This window comes from Lepeophtheirus salmonis, chromosome 1 (genome assembly GCF_016086655.4).
Source record: "Lepeophtheirus salmonis chromosome 1, UVic_Lsal_1.4, whole genome shotgun sequence".
Taxonomy (NCBI): domain Eukaryota; kingdom Metazoa; phylum Arthropoda; class Copepoda; order Siphonostomatoida; family Caligidae; genus Lepeophtheirus; species Lepeophtheirus salmonis.
In genome coordinates this window covers 39,927,997-39,948,856 of record NC_052131.2, presented here as the reverse complement: position 1 = coordinate 39,948,856, position 20,860 = coordinate 39,927,997, and the positions used below count along the sequence as shown (strand labels likewise).

General features: G+C 29.6%; 2 long non-coding RNA genes across 2 annotated transcripts; both read left to right on the top strand.

Annotated features, from left to right (window-relative positions):
* The first annotated feature begins 12 nt into the window (after positions 1-12).
* LOC121127958 (uncharacterized) lies at positions 13-4,727 on the top strand. Its single transcript, XR_011783174.1, has 14 exons — positions 13-90; positions 352-681; positions 934-988; positions 1,186-1,234; positions 1,424-1,506; positions 1,608-1,889; positions 2,083-2,151; positions 2,397-2,460; positions 2,690-2,752; positions 2,827-3,063; positions 3,335-3,402; positions 3,606-3,664; positions 3,874-4,272; positions 4,534-4,727. It is a non-coding gene; the product is annotated as an uncharacterized lncRNA (long non-coding RNA).
* A 185-nt stretch (positions 4,728-4,912) lies between these two features.
* On the top strand, positions 4,913-20,841 carry LOC121127872 (uncharacterized). The gene is made up of 52 exons (XR_011783151.1): positions 4,913-5,168; positions 5,360-5,408; positions 5,598-5,680; positions 5,782-6,064; positions 6,258-6,326; positions 6,572-6,635; positions 6,865-6,927; positions 7,001-7,237; positions 7,509-7,576; positions 7,780-7,838; positions 8,048-8,121; positions 8,380-8,444; positions 8,706-9,025; positions 9,279-9,333; positions 9,533-9,581; positions 9,769-9,851; positions 9,953-10,230; positions 10,424-10,492; positions 10,738-10,801; positions 11,031-11,093; positions 11,168-11,404; positions 11,676-11,743; positions 11,947-12,005; positions 12,215-12,288; positions 12,548-12,613; positions 12,875-12,921; positions 13,133-13,205; positions 13,458-13,584; positions 13,714-13,762; positions 13,950-14,032; positions 14,134-14,410; positions 14,604-14,672; positions 14,918-14,981; positions 15,211-15,273; positions 15,348-15,584; positions 15,856-15,923; positions 16,127-16,185; positions 16,395-16,468; positions 16,727-16,792; positions 17,054-17,100; positions 17,312-17,384; positions 17,638-17,692; positions 17,892-17,940; positions 18,129-18,211; positions 18,313-18,596; positions 18,790-18,858; positions 19,104-19,167; positions 19,397-19,459; positions 19,533-19,769; positions 20,041-20,108; positions 20,311-20,369; positions 20,578-20,841. It is a non-coding gene; the product is annotated as an uncharacterized lncRNA (long non-coding RNA).
* Positions 20,842-20,860: the final 19 nt, after the last annotated feature.

The window sequence follows — 20,860 nt, the reverse complement described above, 5'->3', positions numbered from 1 at the left end:
TGTATCCTCTTTTTGCTTTTACAGGGCTCAATCATATTTAAAAAATGACAAAAGATTGTATGGTTACGAAATGAAAAAATTGATGAAAAGGTATGTAATTTATTAATTTTGATAAGGAAATCAGTTGTAGTATTTCTGTCGAGCCTAGAGTCACGGAATGTTGTTTTAATTCCATCCTCATTTCGTACTGTATTGGTATCGTAGACTAAATCCTAACTTTCGCACATCTTCCTTTGTTTACAACTGGAAGCATGAGATAACGACGATGGAACAAAAACACAACTAATTTTTTTGAGTCATGTTATTTTTTTATTTTTTCCAAGTTACTGATTTTTTCTTCAATTTTTGTAGGATGAATCTATGTATCAATGATCTTCTCAGGAATTGTTTTTCAGACGGTAAATTTTATTGCTTTTAAAAATGTTAGTCTGTTTTTTGTTTTGTTTTTAAAAACATGATGTATAACCTATTCTGCTTGAATCCAGTATTCAATCCATGAAAGCAAAAAATGTGATTTAATGAGACTGAAATATTTTTATGTAAATACCTATTAGTTAATACGTGATAAACACGTGATAAATCAGTTTATTGTTTTCTTTTCCTTTCAGGATATTATTCGTTCATGAGTGAGTCGTTCTATTTTACGTGGAAATAATCAATTCTATAAAACAAACTAATAAGGTACGTAAGCTTTTTATATTCTTTTTGCTTCAAAATGCATTGCTTTTTTCCTTTCTGGTTCTTTCAAAAAATGTTTATTTAAGAACCCTTCGTAATGCAAATATTAAGTTATGGGTCTCAAATAGAAATCATATGCCCACTTATGGTATACTGGTTGGGACACGTGCTTCCACAAATAAACCTTAAAGGCATACGTTTTCTTCAAGTGACTGTGGCAAAAGAGTTATTATTACTTTTATTTTTCTCTTGTAGGTCGAATGATGTAAAACCTATTTGGAAAGGTTATATGTGGATCGAGAATTAAGAGGTGTGTAATTCTAGAATATGAGCTATATTTTTAATAGGATGAATAAGCATCTTTCCAAATGACTTCTAAAAGTATGAAATCAAAAACTTTACCGTTCCATTATTTACTTAACTGATGTTAAATTTTGAAATGATTTAAATCTTGTACCACAAAATTACAAAAAATTCTAATGACCGATTTTTTTTTCTTATTTATAGAACAACAATGTTATCTCGTGGTGATTGAAGATTAGCTCTATCTGGAAAGGTAAATCTATTTTCCTGTCTTTTTTTTTTTTTCTTCTTCTTCTTAATGATGACCGACAAAGTATTTGCTACATGAAGCTAATGATTAAAAATCTAACTACCACAGTTTTAATGAACTGACGAAGAAGAATCCATTTGATTCCATTTAATTTTGTATTTCCCCAAAACTAATTTCTACTTAATTTGCTAGGTAGAGATGTGATGGAAAATATACATTGATGTTTCTGGAAATGGGGATTACGATATTATTCTGTCTTCATTAAAAGGAAGAGGGTAAGGGTTCAAATATACAAATAATTTCACAATGTAATACAAAAAATTATAGAAAATAAAAGAATAGTTTAAAACCACTTAATTAAGTTTGTTTTATTTAGAAGGTAAAAAGCTGTCTGTAGAAAAGGGCTTGGTTGATTTGATTAGGTCTACATCAAGGATTGATGTATTCCATTTTGTTAAAAAAAAGTTTTTTTTTTTGTCTCATCAAGTTAAAAGAATTTTATACTCCACCCTTCCCTATCCCATTTCATCTCGGAATACTACACATCTTAGGAGATTATTCACGTATGGTGATTGCTTTGTCGGATCTATCTTTTGTTGAAACTGAGTATTTTCATGAGGGAATGAAAATGCTAAACTGGGATAGTAAATAAATTGAGGTAAAATTCTTGGAGAATCTTTGATCTTCTTAAAATTCTAATGATGAATTAATTCAAAATCATTAACTTTCGTTCTCCTGACTCTTGATGAGAAATTTGTGTAATTCTGATGGATTTGATCTCATTTCAAGAGTCAATTTTTGCTTAGAAACTTGAATTTCATAGATCCCACGTTTTTTGTTTTGTTTTATAGTGAGTCGTGTTCCACCTTTGTTTTTATCCTGTCCTGGATGCATGGATAGAATGACCCTGATTCATGAAGGTAATTAAGAATAATTTTTATATCCTATTGATTTATTTCAAATTTACTCATTTCATGATGAAAACATTCTCTTAACCATTCGCGGTTTCCACCAGAAGAAATGATGCTCCCCTTAGATTTACAAAATTGAAGGGGGCCTCATTTCTAAAGATGGCATTGGTCGTCTGAATTATAATGGAAGAGAGAATGAAACAAATATATTTTCAGAAAGAACTATTTATTAATTAATCAACTTCTTTTACTAGGTTAAACTTGCCTTTCTTTGAAGCTGATAGATATGGGGAAGAAAGCTCCTAGATCTCATTTGAGGTAAGTGTACATCTTAATTTTCAATGAGTTATTGAAGTCAATGCTATGATGAAAATGATTTCCTTATACATTCGTGGTTTCCACCAGAGGAAATGAAAGCTTGTTTTTTATTTTACATGATGGCTCATGGTTGTCTGACGCTTTTCTTCAATATACTTTATATTATTCTTTTTATTCATAAGCATAGAATGCATTTATTTAACAGATATTCCTATTTCTCTCTCGATAGGATCTGGAACCTTTGTGCCTGTAAATGAAAAGAAAATACCAAAAAGCAGCAGATAAATCAATTGTAAGTATACAAAAGATATCATGATTTGAGGTCTTGCATTCTCTTGAATATTCTTTTTTCTTAATCCGAAACAGAATTGAAAAATGAGATATGCTAGATAAATTCTTGTAATTTGCAACCCATCCTCACGGCTTAAACTGAGGGTGTTACTCAACGCAAGATACAAGTACCTGCAACTTAGAAATCAAATCCTTATTTTTTCTACCTATTTCTTGGAACGTGGATCCATTAATAGCAATCTTTACTTATTTATTTCAGGACTCTTTTTCACAGACCTTTTCTGGTTATTGGAAATGACCTTATTGAATAAGGTAATTTATATGTTTTTTTATTTATTATCAGATTTTGAACTCAATAATGTCCTTCTGTGTTACTGTTTGACTAATTCTTGATTGCTCAAAACAGTGTCAAAAAGGACATAAATTAATTGGCTTGTCATGTCGCAGTTACCCGATTTTATACTATATCGGAGTAATTTTTGAACTTGACATGTACACTTCTTTATGTATTTAAAATACATAAATACACCCATTTTTATGAATTTCTAATTTCACTTTACTCATATTTTCATGTTTCTTACAGGCATGGCATTATTTCCTCACTCCCTGATTTATTTTTTCTTCTTCTATATGGATCCCAGATATCTACAGGTGCGTTTACATAATATTGCAATTACAATTTGAATAGATATGGAAAAATGATGAAAAAATAAAGCTATTTTTGTCTTCTTTCCCCGACAGAATGAAATAATTGTTGAATGAGTTTTTAAACTGAGATATCGTACTATTTTTTCAAATCATAAAAGTTTCCTATATTTTGATGTGTTTATAAAGAATCTTTCATTTATTTCTAGGGGTTTTTAGAATCCATAAAAGATGATGAGAGAGGACAAGACAGGACCTTAGGAAAAAGGTAATTAATTTGAGACACACAAATAAAAATATACTTGCCTATTGACTAGGTAAAGTCATGATGAGTCATTTAAACATTACCATCTTTCGGGGCTGATATAGAATGAGCCGATAAAATTACTCAACTGAAATAACAATAATGACTTTTCATTAAAGAATTCAAGATTTTGTAGACCTTTAATTATTATTTTTTTTTCTATTAAATTTCAGATTCAATCTTATCAAAAGTTTGGAAAGCATAGGCAGTCAGTTATTCATGAAAAAGAAAAGAAACGTAACCCTTGGTAAGTCTTATGATTGATATTAAAGTTAATGCATTCTTCATTAAAAGCAGCAATTGAGGTAACTTATACCCGTTTGTTTCGTCAAAATGAAGTAGAGTAAAACTTATTTAAATAAATATACTCGATTCTGGGTGTGGATTTAATGTAAATCAATACTTTAATCCTCAATCTGAAACGGAACAGCGTTTTTCATTTGATTTTATCTTTTAAATGAATGTCACTGCTTTCACTTAATGTATCCTCTTTTTTGCTTTTACAGGGCTCAATCATATTTAAAAAATGACAAAAGATTGTATGGTTACGAAATGAAAAAATTGATGAAAAGGTATGTAATTTATTAATTTTGATAAGGAAATCAGTTGTAGTATTTCTGTCGAGCCTAGAGTCACGGAATGTTGTTTTAATTCCATCCTCATTTCGTACTGTATTGGTATCGTAGACTAAATCCTAACTTTCGCACATCTTCCTTTGTTTACAACTGGAAGCATGAGATAACGACGATGGAACAAAAACACAACTAATTTTTTTGAGTCATGTTATTTTTTTATTTTTTCCAAGTTACTGATTTTTTCTTCAATTTTTGTAGGATGAATCTATGTATCAATGATCTTCTCAGGAATTGTTTTTCAGACGGTAAATTTTATTGCTTTTAAAAATGTTAGTCTGTTTTTTGTTTTGTTTTTAAAAACATGATGTATAACCTATTCTGCTTGAATCCAGTATTCAATCCATGAAAGCAAAAAAATGTGATTTAATGAGACTGAAATATTTTTATGTAAATACCTATTAGTTAATACGTGATAAAATGATAAATCAGTTTATTGTTTTCTTTTCCTTTCAGGATATTATTCGTTCATGAGTGAGTCGTTCTATTTTACGTGGAAATAATCAATTCTATAAAACAAACTAATAAGGTACGTAAGCTTTTTATATTCTTTTTGCTTCAAAATGCATTGCTTTTTTCCTTTCTGGTTCTTTCAAAAAATGTTTATTTAAGAACCCTTCGTAATGCAAATATTAAGTTATGGGTCTCAAATAGAAATCATATGCCCACTTATGGTATACTGGTTGGGACACGTGCTTCCACAAATAAACCTTAAAGGCATACGTTTTCTTCAAGTGACTGTGGCAAAAGAGTTATTATTACTTTTATTTTTCTCTTGTAGGTCGAATGATGTAAAACCTATTTGGAAAGGTTATATGTGGATCGAGAATTAAGAGGTGTGTAATTCTAGAATATGAGCTATATTTTTTAATAGGATGAATAAGCATCTTTCCAAATGACTTCTAAAAGTATGAAATCAAAAAACTTTACCGTTCCATTATTTACTTAACTGATGTTAAATTTTGAAATGATTTAAATCTTGTACCACAAAAAAATTCTAATGACCGATTTTTTTTCTTATTTATAGAACAACAATGTTATCTCGTGGTGATTGAAGATTAGCTCTATCTGGAAAGGTAAATCTATTTTCCTGTCTTTTTTTTTTTTTCTTCTTCTTCTTAATGATGACCGACAAAGTATTTGCTACATGAAGCTAATGATTAAAAATCTAACTACCACAGTTTTAATGAACTGACGAAGAAGAATCCATTTGATTCCATTTAATTTTGTATTTCCCCAAAACTAATTTCTACTTAATTTGCTAGGTAGAGATGTGATGGAAAATATACATTGATGTTTCTGGAAATGGGGATTACGATATTATTCTGTCTTCATTAAAAGGAAGAGGGTAAGGGTTCAAATATACAAATAATTTCACAATGTAATACAAAAAATTATAGAAAATAAAAGAATAGTTTAAAACCACTTAATTAAGTTTGTTTTATTTAGAAGGTAAAAAGCTGTCTGTAGAAAAGGGCTTGGTTGATTTGATTAGGTCTACATCAAGGATTGATGTATTCCATTTTGTTAAAAAAAAGTTTTTTTTTTTTGTCTCATCAAGTTAAAACAATTTTATACTCCACCCTTCCCTATCCCATTTCATCTCGGAATACTACACATCTTAGGAGATTATTCACGTATGGTGATTGCTTTGTCGGATCTATCTTTTGTTGAAACTGAGTATTTTCATGAGGGAATGAAAATGCTAAACTGGGATAGTAAATAAATTGAGGTAAAAATCTTGGAGAATCTTTGATCTTCTTAAAATTCTAATGATGAATTAATTCAAAATCATTAACTTTCGTTCTCCTGACTCTTGATGAGAAATTTGTGTAATTCTGATGGATTTGATCTCATTTCAAGAGTCAATTTTTGCTTAGAAACTTGAATTTCATAGATCCCACGTTTTTTGTTTTGTTTTATAGTGAGTCGTGTTCCACCTTTGTTTTTATCCTGTCCTGGATGCATGGATAGAATGACCCTGATTCATGAAGGTAATTAAGAATAATTTTTATATCCTATTGATTTATTTCAAATTTACTCATTTCATGATGAAAACATTCTCTTAACCATTCGCGGTTTCCACCAGAAGAAATGATGCTCCCCTTAGATTTACAAAATTGAAGGGGGCCTCATTTCTAAAGATGGCATTGGTCGTCTGAATTATAATGGAAGAGAGAATGAAACAAATATATTTTCAGAAAGAACTATTTATTAATTAATCAACTTCTTTTACTAGGTTAAACTTGCCTTTCTTTGAAGCTGATAGATATGGGGAAGAAAGCTCCTAGATCTCATTTGAGGTAAGTGTACATCTTAATTTTCAATGAGTTATTGAAGTCAATGCTATGATGAAAATGATTTCCTTATACATTCGTGGTTTCCACCAGAGGAAATGAAAGCTTGTTTTTTATTTTACATGATGGCTCATGGTTGTCTGACGCTTTTCTTCAATATACTTTATATTATTCTTTTTATTCATAAGCATAGAATGCATTTATTTAACAGATATTCCTATTTCTCTCTCGATAGGATCTGGAACCTTTGTGCCTGTAAATGAAAAGAAAATACCAAAAAGCAGCAGATAAATCAATTGTAAGTATACAAAAGATATCATGATTTGAGGTCTTGCATTCTCTTGAATATTCTTTTTCTTAATCCGAAACAGAATTGAAAAATGAGATATGCTAGATAAATTCTTGTAATTTGCAACCCATCCTCACGGCTTAAACTGAGGGTGTTACTCAACGCAAGATACAAGTACCTGCAACTTAGAAATCAAATCCTTATTTTTTCTACCTATTTCTTGGAACGTGGATCCATTAATAGCAATCTTTACTTATTTATTTCAGGACTCTTTTTCACAGACCTTTTCTGGTTATTGGAAATGACCTTATTGAATAAGGTAATTTATATGTTTTTTTATTTATTATCAGATTTTGAACTCAATAATGTCCTTCTGTGTTACTGTTTGACTAATTCTTGATTGCTCAAAACAGTGTCAAAAAGGACATAAATTAATTGGCTTGTCATGTCGCAGTTACCCGATTTTATACTATATCGGAGTAATTTTTGAACTTGACATGTACACTTCTTTATGTATTTAAAATACATAAATACACCCATTTTTATGAATTTCTAATTTCACTTTACTCATATTTTCATGTTTCTTACAGGCATGGCATTATTTCCTCACTCCCTGATTTATTTTTTCTTCTTCTATATGGATCCCAGATATCTACAGGTGCGTTTACATAATATTGCAATTACAATTTGAATAGATATGGAAAAATGATGAAAAAATAAAGCTATTTTTGTCTTCTTTCCCCGACAGAATGAAATAATTGTTGAATGAGTTTTTAAACTGAGATATCGTACTATTTTTTCAAATCATAAAAGTTTCCTATATTTTGATGTGATTATTAAGAATCTTTCATTTATTTCTAGGGGTTTTTAGAATCCATAAAAGATGATGAGAGAGGACAAGACAGGACCTTAGGAAAAAGGTAATTAATTTGAGACACACAAATAAAAATATACTTGCCTATTGACTAGGTAAAGTCATGATGAGTCATTTAAACATTACCATCTTTCGGGGCTGATATAGAATGAGCCGATAAAATTACTCAACTGAAATAACAATAATGACTTTTCATTAAAGAATTCAAGATTTTGTAGACCTTTAATTATTATTTTTTTTTCTATTAAATTTCAGATTCAATCTTATCAAAAGTTTGGAAAGCATAGGCAGTCAGTTATTCATGAAAAAGAAAAGAAACGTAACCCTTGGTAAGTCTTATGATTGATATTAAAGTTAATGCATTCTTCATTAAAAGCAGCAATTGAGGTAACTTATACCCGTTTGTTTCGTCAAAATGAAGTAGAGTAAAACTTATTTAAATAAATATACTCGATTCTGGGTGTGGATTTAATGTAAATCAATACTTTAATCCTCAATCTGAAACGGAACAGCGTTTTTCATTTGATTTTATCTTTAAAATGAATGTCACTGCTTTCACTTAATGTATCCTCTTTTTGCTTTTACAGGGCTCAATCATATTTAAAAATGACAAAAGATTGTATGGTTACGAAATGAAAAAATTGATGAAAAGGTATGTAATTTATTAATTTTGATAAGGAAATCAGTTGTAGTATTTCTGTCGAGCCTAGAGTCACGGAATGTTGTTTTAATTCCATCCTCATTTCGTACTGTATTGGTATCGTAGACTAAATCCTAACTTTCGCACATCTTCCTTTGTTTACAACTGGAAGCATGAGATAACGACGATGGAACAAAAACACAACTAATTTTTTTGAGTCATGTTATTTTTTTATTTTTTCCAAGTTACTGATTTTTTCTTCAATTTTTGTAGGATGAATCTATGTATCAATGATCTTCTCAGGAATTGTTTTTCAGACGGTAAATTTTATTGCTTTTAAAAATGTTAGTCTGTTTTTTGTTTTGTTTTTAAAAACATGATGTATAACCTATTCTGCTTGAATCCAGTATTCAATCCATGAAAGCAAAAAAATGTGATTTAATGAGACTGAAATATTTTTATGTAAATACCTATTAGTTAATACGTGATAAATCAGTTTATTGTTTTCTTTTCCTTTCAGGATATTATTCGTTCATGAGTGAGTCGTTCTATTTTACGTGGAAATAATCAATTCTATAAAACAAACTAATAAGGTACGTAAGCTTTTTATATTCTTTTTGCTTCAAAATGCATTGCTTTTTTCCTTTCTGGTTCTTTCAAAAAAATGTTTATTTAAGAACCCTTCGTAATGCAAATATTAAGTTATGGGTCTCAAATAGAAATCATATGCCCACTTATGGTATACTGGTTGGGACACGTGCTTCCACAAATAAACCTTAAAGGCATACGTTTTCTTCAAGTGACTGTGGCAAAAGAGTTATTATTACTTTTATTTTTCTCTTGTAGGTCGAATGATGTAAAACCTATTTGGAAAGGTTATATGTGGATCGAGAATTAAGAGGTGTGTAATTCTAGAATATGAGCTATATTTTTTAATAGGATGAATAAGCATCTTTCCAAATGACTTCTAAAAGTATGAAATCAAAAAACTTTACCGTTCCATTATTTACTTAACTGATGTTAAATTTTGAAATGATTTAAATCTTGTACCACAAAATTACAAAAAAATTCTAATGACCGATTTTTTTTCTTATTTATAGAACAACAATGTTATCTCGTGGTGATTGAAGATTAGCTCTATCTGGAAAGGTAAATCTATTTTCCTGTCTTTTTTTTTTTCTTCTTCTTCTTAATGATGACCGACAAAGTATTTGCTACATGAAGCTAATGATTAAAAATCTAACTACCACAGTTTTAATGAACTGACGAAGAAGAATCCATTTGATTCCATTTAATTTTGTATTTCCCCAAAACTAATTTCTACTTAATTTGCTAGGTAGAGATGTGATGGAAAATATACATTGATGTTTCTGGAAATGGGGATTACGATATTATTCTGTCTTCATTAAAAGGAAGAGGGTAAGGGTTCAAATATACAAATAATTTCACAATGTAATACAAAAAATTATAGAAAATAAAAGAATAGTTTAAAACCACTTAATTAAGTTTGTTTTATTTAGAAGGTAAAAAGCTGTCTGTAGAAAAGGGCTTGGTTGATTTGATTAGGTCTACATCAAGGATTGATGTATTCCATTTTGTTAAAAAAGTTTTTTTTTGTCTCATCAAGTTAAAACAATTTTATACTCCACCCTTCCCTATCCCATTTCATCTTGGAATACTACACATCTTAGGAGATTATTCACGTATGGTGATTGCTTTGTCGGATCTATCTTTTGTTGAAACTGAGTATTTTCATGAGGGAATGAAAATGCTAAACTGGGATAGTAAATAAATTGAGGTAAAAATCTTGGAGAATCTTTGATCTTCTTAAAATTCTAATGATGAATTAATTCAAAATCATTAACTTTCGTTCTCCTGACTCTTGATGAGAAATTTGTGTAATTCTGATGGATTTGATCTCATTTCAAGAGTCAATTTTTGCTTAGAAACTTGAATTTCATAGATCCCACGTTTTTTGTTTTGTTTTATAGTGAGTCGTGTTCCACCTTTGTTTTTATCCTGTCCTGGATGCATGGATAGAATGACCCTGATTCATGAAGGTAATTAAGAATAATTTTTATATCCTATTGATTTATTTCAAATTTACTCATTTCATGATGAAAACATTCTCTTAACCATTCGCGGTTTCCACCAGAAGAAATGATGCTCCCCTTAGATTTACAAAATTGAAGGGGGCCTCATTTCTAAAGATGGCATTGGTCGTCTGAATTATAATGGAAGAGAGAATGAAACAAATATATTTTCAGAAAGAACTATTTATTAATTAATCAACTTCTTTTACTAGGTTAAACTTGCCTTTCTTTGAAGCTGATAGATATGGGGAAGAAAGCTCCTAGATCTCATTTGAGGTAAGTGTACATCTTAATTTTCAATGAGTTATTGAAGTCAATGCTATGATGAAAATGATTTCCTTATACATTCGTGGTTTCCACCAGAGGAAATGAAAGCTTGTTTTTTATTTTACATGATGGCTCATGGTTGTCTGACGCTTTTCTTCAATATACTTTATATTATTCTTTTTATTCATAAGCATAGAATGCATTTATTTAACAGATATTCCTATTTCTCTCTCGATAGGATCTGGAACCTTTGTGCCTGTAAATGAAAAGAAAATACCAAAAAGCAGCAGATAAATCAATTGTAAGTATACAAAAGATATCATGATTTGAGGTCTTGCATTCTCTTGAATATTCTTTTTTCTTAATCCGAAACAGAATTGAAAAATGAGATATGCTAGATAAATTCTTGTAATTTGCAACCCATCCTCACGGCTTAAACTGAGGGTGTTACTCAACGCAAGATACAAGTACCTGCAACTTAGAAATCAAATCCTTATTTTTTCTACCTATTTCTTGGAACGTGGATCCATTAATAGCAATCTTTACTTATTTATTTCAGGACTCTTTTTCACAGACCTTTTCTGGTTATTGGAAATGACCTTATTGAATAAGGTAATTTATATGTTTTTTTATTTATTATCAGATTTTGAACTCAATAATGTCCTTCTGTGTTACTGTTTGACTAATTCTTGATTGCTCAAAACAGTGTCAAAAAGGACATAAATTAATTGGCTTGTCATGTCGCAGTTACCCGATTTTATACTATATCGGAGTAATTTTTGAACTTGACATGTACACTTCTTTATGTATTTAAAATACATAAATACACCCATTTTTATGAATTTCTAATTTCACTTTACTCATATTTTCATGTTTCTTACAGGCATGGCATTATTTCCTCACTCCCTGATTTATTTTTTCTTCTTCTATATGGATCCCAGATATCTACAGGTGCGTTTACATAATATTGCAATTACAATTTGAATAGATATGGAAAAATGATGAAAAAATAAAGCTATTTTTGTCTTCTTTCCCCGACAGAATGAAATAATTGTTGAATGAGTTTTTAAACTGAGATATCGTACTATTTTTTCAAATCATAAAAGTTTCCTATATTTTGATGTGATTATAAAGAATCTTTCATTTATTTCTAGGGGTTTTTAGAATCCATAAAAGATGATGAGAGAGGACAAGACAGGACCTTAGGAAAAAGGTAATTAATTTGAGACACACAAATAAAAATATACTTGCCTATTGACTAGGTAAAGTCATGATGAGTCATTTAAACATTACCATCTTTCGGGGCTGATATAGAATGAGCCGATAAAATTACTCAACTGAAATAACAATAATGACTTTTCATTAAAGAATTCAAGATTTTGTAGACCTTTAATTATTTTTTTTTTTTCTATTAAATTTCAGATTCAATCTTATCAAAAGTTTGGAAAGCATAGGCAGTCAGTTATTCATGAAAAAGAAAAGAAACGTAACCCTTGGTAAGTCTTATGATTGATATTAAAGTTAATGCATTCTTCATTAAAAGCAGCAATTGAGGTAACTTATACCCGTTTGTTTCGTCAAAATGAAGTAGAGTAAAACTTATTTAAATAAATATACTCGATTCTGGGTGTGGATTTAATGTAAATCAATACTTTAATCCTCAATCTGAAACGGAACAGCGTTTTTCATTTGATTTTATCTTTTAAATGAATGTCACTGCTTTCACTTAATGTATCCTCTTTTTTGCTTTTACAGGGCTCAATCATATTTAAAAAATGACAAAAGATTGTATGGTTACGAAATGAAAAAATTGATGAAAAGGTATGTAATTTATTAATTTTGATAAGGAAATCAGTTGTAGTATTTCTGTCGAGCCTAGAGTCACGGAATGTTGTTTTAATTCCATCCTCATTTCGTACTGTATTGGTATCGTAGACTAAATCCTAACTTTCGCACATCTTCCTTTGTTTACAACTGGAAGCATGAGATAACGACGATGGAACAAAAACACAACTAATTTTTTTGAGTCATGTTATTTTTTTATTTTTTCCAAGTTACTGATTTTTTCTTCAATTTTTGTAGGATGAATCTATGTATCAATGATCTTCTCAGGAATTGTTTTTCAGACGGTAAATTTTATTGCTTTTAAAAATGTTAGTCTGTTTTTTGTTTTGTTTTTAAAAACATGATGTATAACCTATTCTGCTTGAATCCAGTATTCAATCCATGAAAGCAAAAAAATGTGATTTAATGAGACTGAAATATTTTTATGTAAATACCTATTAGTTAATACGTGATAAACACGTGATAAATCAGTTTATTGTTTTCTTTTCCTTTCAGGATATTATTCGTTCATGAGTGAGTCGTTCTATTTTACGTGGAAATAATCAATTCTATAAAACAAACTAATAAGGTACGTAAGCTTTTTATATTCTTTTTGCTTCAAAATGCATTGCTTTTTTCCTTTCTGGTTCTTTCAAAAAATGTTTATTTAAGAACCCTTCGTAATGCAAATATTAAGTTATGGGTCTCAAATAGAAATCATATGCCCACTTATGGTATACTGGTAGGGACACGTGCTTCCACAAATAAACCTTAAAGGCATACGTTTTCTTCAAGTGACTGTGGCAAAAGAGTTATTATTACTTTTATTTTTCTCTTGTAGGTCGAATGATGTAAAACCTATTTGGAAAGGTTATATGTGGATCGAGAATTAAGAGGTGTGTAATTCTAGAATATGAGCTATATTTTTTAATAGGATGAATAAGCATCTTTCCAAATGACTTCTAAAAGTATGAAATCAAAAAACTTTACCGTTCCATTATTTACTTAACTGATGTTAAATTTTGAAATGATTTAAATCTTGTACCACAAAATTACAAAAAAATTCTAATGACCGATTTTTTTTTTCTTATTTATAGAACAACAATGTTATCTCGTGGTGATTGAAGATTAGCTCTATCTGGAAAGGTAAATCTATTTTCCTGTCTTTTTTTTTTTCTTCTTCTTCTTAATGATGACCGACAAAGTATTTGCTACATGAAGCTAATGATTAAAAATCTAACTACCACAGTTTTAATGAACTGACGAAGAAGAATCCATTTGATTCCATTTAATTTTGTATTTCCCCAAAACTAATTTCTACTTAATTTGCTAGGTAGAGATGTGATGGAAAATATACATTGATGTTTCTGGAAATGGGGATTACGATATTATTCTGTCTTCATTAAAAGGAAGAGGGTAAGGGTTCAAATATACAAATAATTTCACAATGTAATACAAAAAATTATAGAAAATAAAAGAATAGTTTAAAACCACTTAATTAAGTTTGTTTTATTTAGAAGGTAAAAAGCTGTCTGTAGAAAAGGGCTTGGTTGATTTGATTAGGTCTACATCAAGGATTGATGTATTCCATTTTGTTAAAAAAGTTTTTTTTTGTCTCATCAAGTTAAAAAATTTTATACTCCACCCTTCCCTATCCCATTTCATCTCGGAATACTACACATCTTAGGAGATTATTCACGTATGGTGATTGCTTTGTCGGATCTATCTTTTGTTGAAACTGAGTATTTTCATGAGGGAATGAAAATGCTAAACTGGGATAGTAAATAAATTGAGGTAAAAATCTTGGAGAATCTTTGATCTTCTTAAAATTCTAATGATGAATTAATTCAAAATCATTAACTTTCGTTCTCCTGACTCTTGATGAGAAATTTGTGTAATTCTGATGGATTTGATCTCATTTCAAGAGTCAATTTTTGCTTAGAAACTTGAATTTCATAGATCCCACGTTTTTTGTTTTGTTTTATAGTGAGTCGTGTTCCACCTTTGTTTTTATCCTGTCCTGGATGCATGGATAGAATGACCCTGATTCATGAAGGTAATTAAGAATAATTTTTATATCCTATTGATTTATTTCAAATTTACTCATTTCATGATGAAAACATTCTCTTAACCATTCGCGGTTTCCACCAGAAGAAATGATGCTCCCCTTAGATTTACAAAATTGAAGGGGGCCTCATTTCTAAAGATGGCATTGGTCGTCTGAATTATAATGGAAGAGAGAATGAAACAAATATATTTTCAGAAAGAACTATTTATTAATTAATCAACTTCTTTTACTAGGTTAAACTTGCCTTTCTTTGAAGCTGATAGATATGGGGAAGAAAGCTCCTAGATCTCATTTGAGGTAAGTGTACATCTTAATTTTCAATGAGTTATTGAAGTCAATGCTATGATGAAAATGATTTCCTTATACATTCGTGGTTTCCACCAGAGGAAATGAAAGCTTGTTTTTTATTTTACATGATGGCTCATGGTTGTCTGACGCTTTTCTTCAATATACTTTATATTATTCTTTTTATTCATAAGCATAGAATGCATTTATTTAACAGATATTCCTATTTCTCTCTCGATAGGATCTGGAACCTTTGTGCCTGTAAATGAAAAGAAAATACCAAAAAGCAGCAGATAAATCAATTGTAAGTATACAAAAGATATCATGATTTGAGGTCTTGCATTCTCTTGAATATTCTTTTTTCTTAATCCGAAACAGAATTGAAAAATGAGATATGCTAGATAAATTCTTGTAATTTGCAACCCATCCTCACGGCTTAAACTGAGGGTGTTACTCAACGCAAGATACAAGTACCTGCAACTTAGAAATCAAATCCTTATTTTTTCTACCTATTTCTTGGAACGTGGATCCATTAATAGCAATCTTTACTTATTTATTTCAGGACTCTTTTTCACAGACCTTTTCTGGTTATTGGAAATGACCTTATTGAATAAGGTAATTTATATGTTTTTTTATTTATTATCAGATTTTGAACTCAATAATGTCCTTCTGTGTTACTGTTTGACTAATTCTTGATTGCTCAAAACAGTGTCAAAAAGGACATAAATTAATTGGCTTGTCATGTCGCAGTTACCCGATTTTATACTATATCGGAGTAATTTTTGAACTTGACATGTACACTTCTTTATGTATTTAAAATACATAAATACACCCATTTTTATGAATTTCTAATTTCACTTTACTCATATTTTCATGTTTCTTACAGGCATGGCATTATTTCCTCACTCCCTGATTTATTTTTTCTTCTTCTATATGGATCCCAGATATCTACAGGTGCGTTTACATAATATTGCAATTACAATTTGAATAGATATGGAAAAATGATGAAAAAATAAAGCTATTTTTGTCTTCTTTCCCCGACAGAATGAAATAATTGTTGAATGAGTTTTTAAACTGAGATATCGTACTATTTTTTCAAATCATAAAAGTTTCCTATATTTTGATGTGTTTATAAAGAATCTTTCATTTATTTCTAGGGGTTTTTAGAATCCATAAAAGATGATGAGAGAGGACAAGACAGGACCTTAGGAAAAAGGTAATTAATTTGAGACACACAAATAAAAATATACTTGCCTATTGACTAGGTAAAGTCATGATGAGTCATTTAAACATTACCATCTTTCGGGGCTGATATAGAATGAGCCGATAAAATTACTCAACTGAAATAACAATAATGACTTTTCATTAAAGAATTCAAGATTTTGTAGACCTTTAATTATTTTTTTTTTTTCTATTAAATTTCAGATTCAATCTTATCAAAAGTTTGGAAAGCATAGGCAGTCAGTTATTCATGAAAAAGAAAAGAAACGTAACCCTTGGTAAGTCTTATGATTGATATTAAAGTTAATGCATTCTTCATTAAAAGCAGCAATTGAGGTAACTTATACCCGTTTGTTTCGTCAAAATGAAGTAGAGTAAAACTTATTTAAATAAATATACTCGATTCTGGGTGTGGATTTAATGTAAATCAATACTTTAATCCTCAATCTGAAACGGAACAGCGTTTTTCATTTGATTTTATCTTTTAAATGAATGTCACTGCTTTCACTTAATGTATCCTCTTTTTGCTTTTACAGGGCTCAATCATATTTAAAAAATGACAAAAGATTGTATGGTTACGAAATGAAAAAATTGATGAAAAGGTATGTAATTTATTAATTTTGATAAGGAAATCAGTTGTAGTATTTCTGTCGAGCCTAGAGTCACGGAATGTTGTTTTAATTCCATCCTCATTTCGTACTGTATTGGTATCGTAGACTAAATCCTAACTTTCGCACATCTTCCTTTGTTTACAACTGGAAGCATGAGATAACGACGATGGAACAAAAACACAACTAATTTTTTTGAGTCATGTTATTTTTTTATTTTTTCCAAGTTACTGATTTTTTCTTCAATTTTTGTAGGATGAATCTATGTATCAATGATCTTCTCAGGAATTGTTTTTCAGACGGTAAATTTTATTGCTTTTAAAAATGTTAGTCTGTTTTTTGTTTTGTTTTTAAAAACATGATGTATAACCTATTCTGCTTGAATCCAGTATTCAATCCATGAAAGCAAAAAAATGTGATTTAATGAGACTGAAATATTTTTATGTAAATACCTATTAGTTAATACGTGATAAACACGTGATAAATCAGTTTATTGTTTTCTTTTCCTTTCAGGATATTATTCGTTCATGAGTGAGTCGTTCTATTTTACGTGGAAATAATCAATTCTATAAAACAAACTAATAAGGTACGTAAGCTTTTTATATTCTTTTTGCTTCAAAATGCATTGCTTTTTTCCTTTCTGGTTCTTTCAAAAAAATGTTTATTTAAGAACCCTTCGTAATGCAAATATTAAGTTATGGGTCTCAAATAGAAATCATATGCCCACTTATGGTATACTGGTAGGGACACGTGCTTCCACAAATAAACCTTAAAGGCATACGTTTTCTTCAAGTGACTGTGGCAAAAGAGTTATTATTACTTTTATTTTTCTCTTGTAGGTCGAATGATGTAAAACCTATTTGGAAAGGTTATATGTGGATCGAGAATTAAGAGGTGTGTAATTCTAGAATATGAGCTATATTTTTTAATAGGATGAATAAGCATCTTTCCAAATGACTTCTAAAAGTATGAAATCAAAAAACTTTACCGTTCCATTATTTACTTAACTGATGTTAAATTTTGAAATGATTTAAATCTTGTACCACAAAATTACAAAAAAATTCTAATGACCGATTTTTTTTCTTATTTATAGAACAACAATGTTATCTCGTGGTGATTGAAGATTAGCTCTATCTGGAAAGGTAAATCTATTTTCCTGTCTTTTTTTTTCTTCTTCTTCTTCTTAATGATGACCGACAAAGTATTTGCTACATGAAGCTAATGATTAAAAATCTAACTACCACAGTTTTAATGAACTGACGAAGAAGAATCCATTTGATTCCATTTAATTTTGTATTTCCCCAAAACTAATTTCTACTTAATTTGCTAGGTAGAGATGTGATGGAAAATATACATTGATGTTTCTGGAAATGGGGATTACGATATTATTCTGTCTTCATTAAAAGGAAGAGGGTAAGGGTTCAAATATACAAATAATTTCACAATGTAATACAAAAAATTATAGAAAATAAAAGAATAGTTTAAAACCACTTAATTAAGTTTGTTTTATTTAGAAGGTAAAAAGCTGTCTGTAGAAAAGGGCTTGGTTGATTTGATTAGGTCTACATCAAGGATTGATGTATTCCATTTTGTTAAAAAAAAGTTTTTTTTTTTTTGTCTCATCAAGTTAAAACAATTTTATACTCCACCCTTCCCTATCCCATTTCATCTCGGAATACTACACATCTTAGGAGATTATTCACGTATGGTGATTGCTTTGTCGGATCTATCTTTTGTTGAAACTGAGTATTTTCATGAGGGAATGAAAATGCTAAACTGGGATAGTAAATAAATTGAGGTAAAAATCTTGGAGAATCTTTGATCTTCTTAAAATTCTAATGATGAATTAATTCAAAATCATTAACTTTCGTTCTCCTGACTCTTGATGAGAAATTTGTGTAATTCTGATGGATTTGATCTCATTTCAAGAGTCAATTTTTGCTTAGAAACTTGAATTTCATAGATCCCACGTTTTTTGTTTTGTTTTATAGTGAGTCGTGTTCCACCTTTGTTTTTATCCTGTCCTGGATGCATGGATAGAATGACCCTGATTCATGAAGGTAATTAAGAATAATTTTTATATCCTATTGATTTATTTCAAATTTACTCATTTCATGATGAAAACATTCTCTTAACCATTCGCGGTTTCCACCAGAAGAAATGATGCTCCCCTTAGATTTACAAAATTGAAGGGGGCCTCATTTCTAAAGATGGCATTGGTCGTCTGAATTATAATGGAAGAGAGAATGAAACAAATATATTTTCAGAAAGAACTATTTATTAATTAATCAACTTCTTTTACTAGGTTAAACTTGCCTTTCTTTGAAGCTGATAGATATGGGGAAGAAAGCTCCTAGATCTCATTTGAGGTAAGTGTACATCTTAATTTTCAATGAGTTATTGAAGTCAATGCTATGATGAAAATGATTTCCTTATACATTCGTGGTTTCCACCAGAGGAAATGAAAGCTTGTTTTTTATTTTACATGATGGCTCATGGTTGTCTGACGCTTTTCTTCAATATACTTTATATTATTCTTTTTATTCATAAGCATAGAATGCATTTATTTAACAGATATTCCTATTTCTCTCTCGATAGGATCTGGAACCTTTGTGCCTGTAAATGAAAAGAAAATACCAAAAAGCAGCAGATAAATCAATTGTAAGTATACAAAAGATATCATGATTTGAGGTCTTGCATTCTCTTGAATATTCTTTTTCTTAATCCGAAACAGAATTGAAAAATGAGATATGCTAGATAAATTCTTGTAATTTGCAACCCATCCTCACGGCTTAAACTGAGGGTGTTACTCAACGCAAGATACAAGTACCTGCAACTTAGAAATCAAATCCTTATTTTTTCTACCTATTTCTTGGAACGTGGATCCATTAATAGCAATCTTTACTTATTTATTTCAGGACTCTTTTTCACAGACCTTTTCTGGTTATTGGAAATGACCTTATTGAATAAGGTAATTTATATGTTTTTTTATTTATTATCAGATTTTGAACTCAATAATGTCCTTCTGTGTTACTGTTTGACTAATTCTTGATTGCTCAAAACAGTGTCAAAAAGGACATAAATTAATTGGCTTGTCATGTCGCAGTTACCCGATTTTATACTATATCGGAGTAATTTTTGAACTTGACATGTACACTTCTTTATGTATTTAAAATACATAAATACACCCATTTTTATGAATTTCTAATTTCACTTTACTCATATTTTCATGTTTCTTACAGGCATGGCATTATTTCCTCACTCCCTGATTTATTTTTTCTTCTTCTATATGGATCCCAGATATCTACAGGTGCGTTTACATAATATTGCAATTACAATTTGAATAGATATGGAAAAATGATGAAAAAATAAAGCTATTTTTGTCTTCTTTCCCCGACAGAATGAAATAATTGTTGAATGAGTTTTTAAACTGAGATATCGTACTATTTTTCAAATCATAAAAGTTTCCTATATTTTGATGTGTTTATAAAGAATCTTTCATTTATTTCTAGGGGTTTTTAGAATCCATAAAAGATGATGAGAGAGGACAAGACAGGACCTTAGGAAAAAGGTAATTAATTTGAGACACACAAATAAAAATATACTTGCCTATTGACTAGGTAAAGTCATGATGAGTCATTTAAACATTACCATCTTTCGGGGCTGATATAGAATGAGCCGATAAAATTACTCAACTGAAATAACAATAATGACTTTTCATTAAAGAATTCAAGATTTTGTAGACCTTTAATTATTTTTTTTTTTCTATTAAATTTCAGATTCAATCTTATCAAAAGTTTGGAAAGCATAGGCAGTCAGTTATTCATGAAAAAGAAAAGAAACGTAACCCTTGGTAAGTCTTATGATTGATATTAAAGTTAATGCATTCTTCATTAAAAGCAGCAATTGAGGTAACTTATACCCGTTTGTTTCGTCAAAATGAAGTAGAGTAAAACTTATTTAAATAAATATACTCGATTCTGGGTGTGGATTTAATGTAAATCAATACTTTAATCCTCAATCTGAAACGGAACAGCGTTTTTCATTTGATTTTATCTTTTA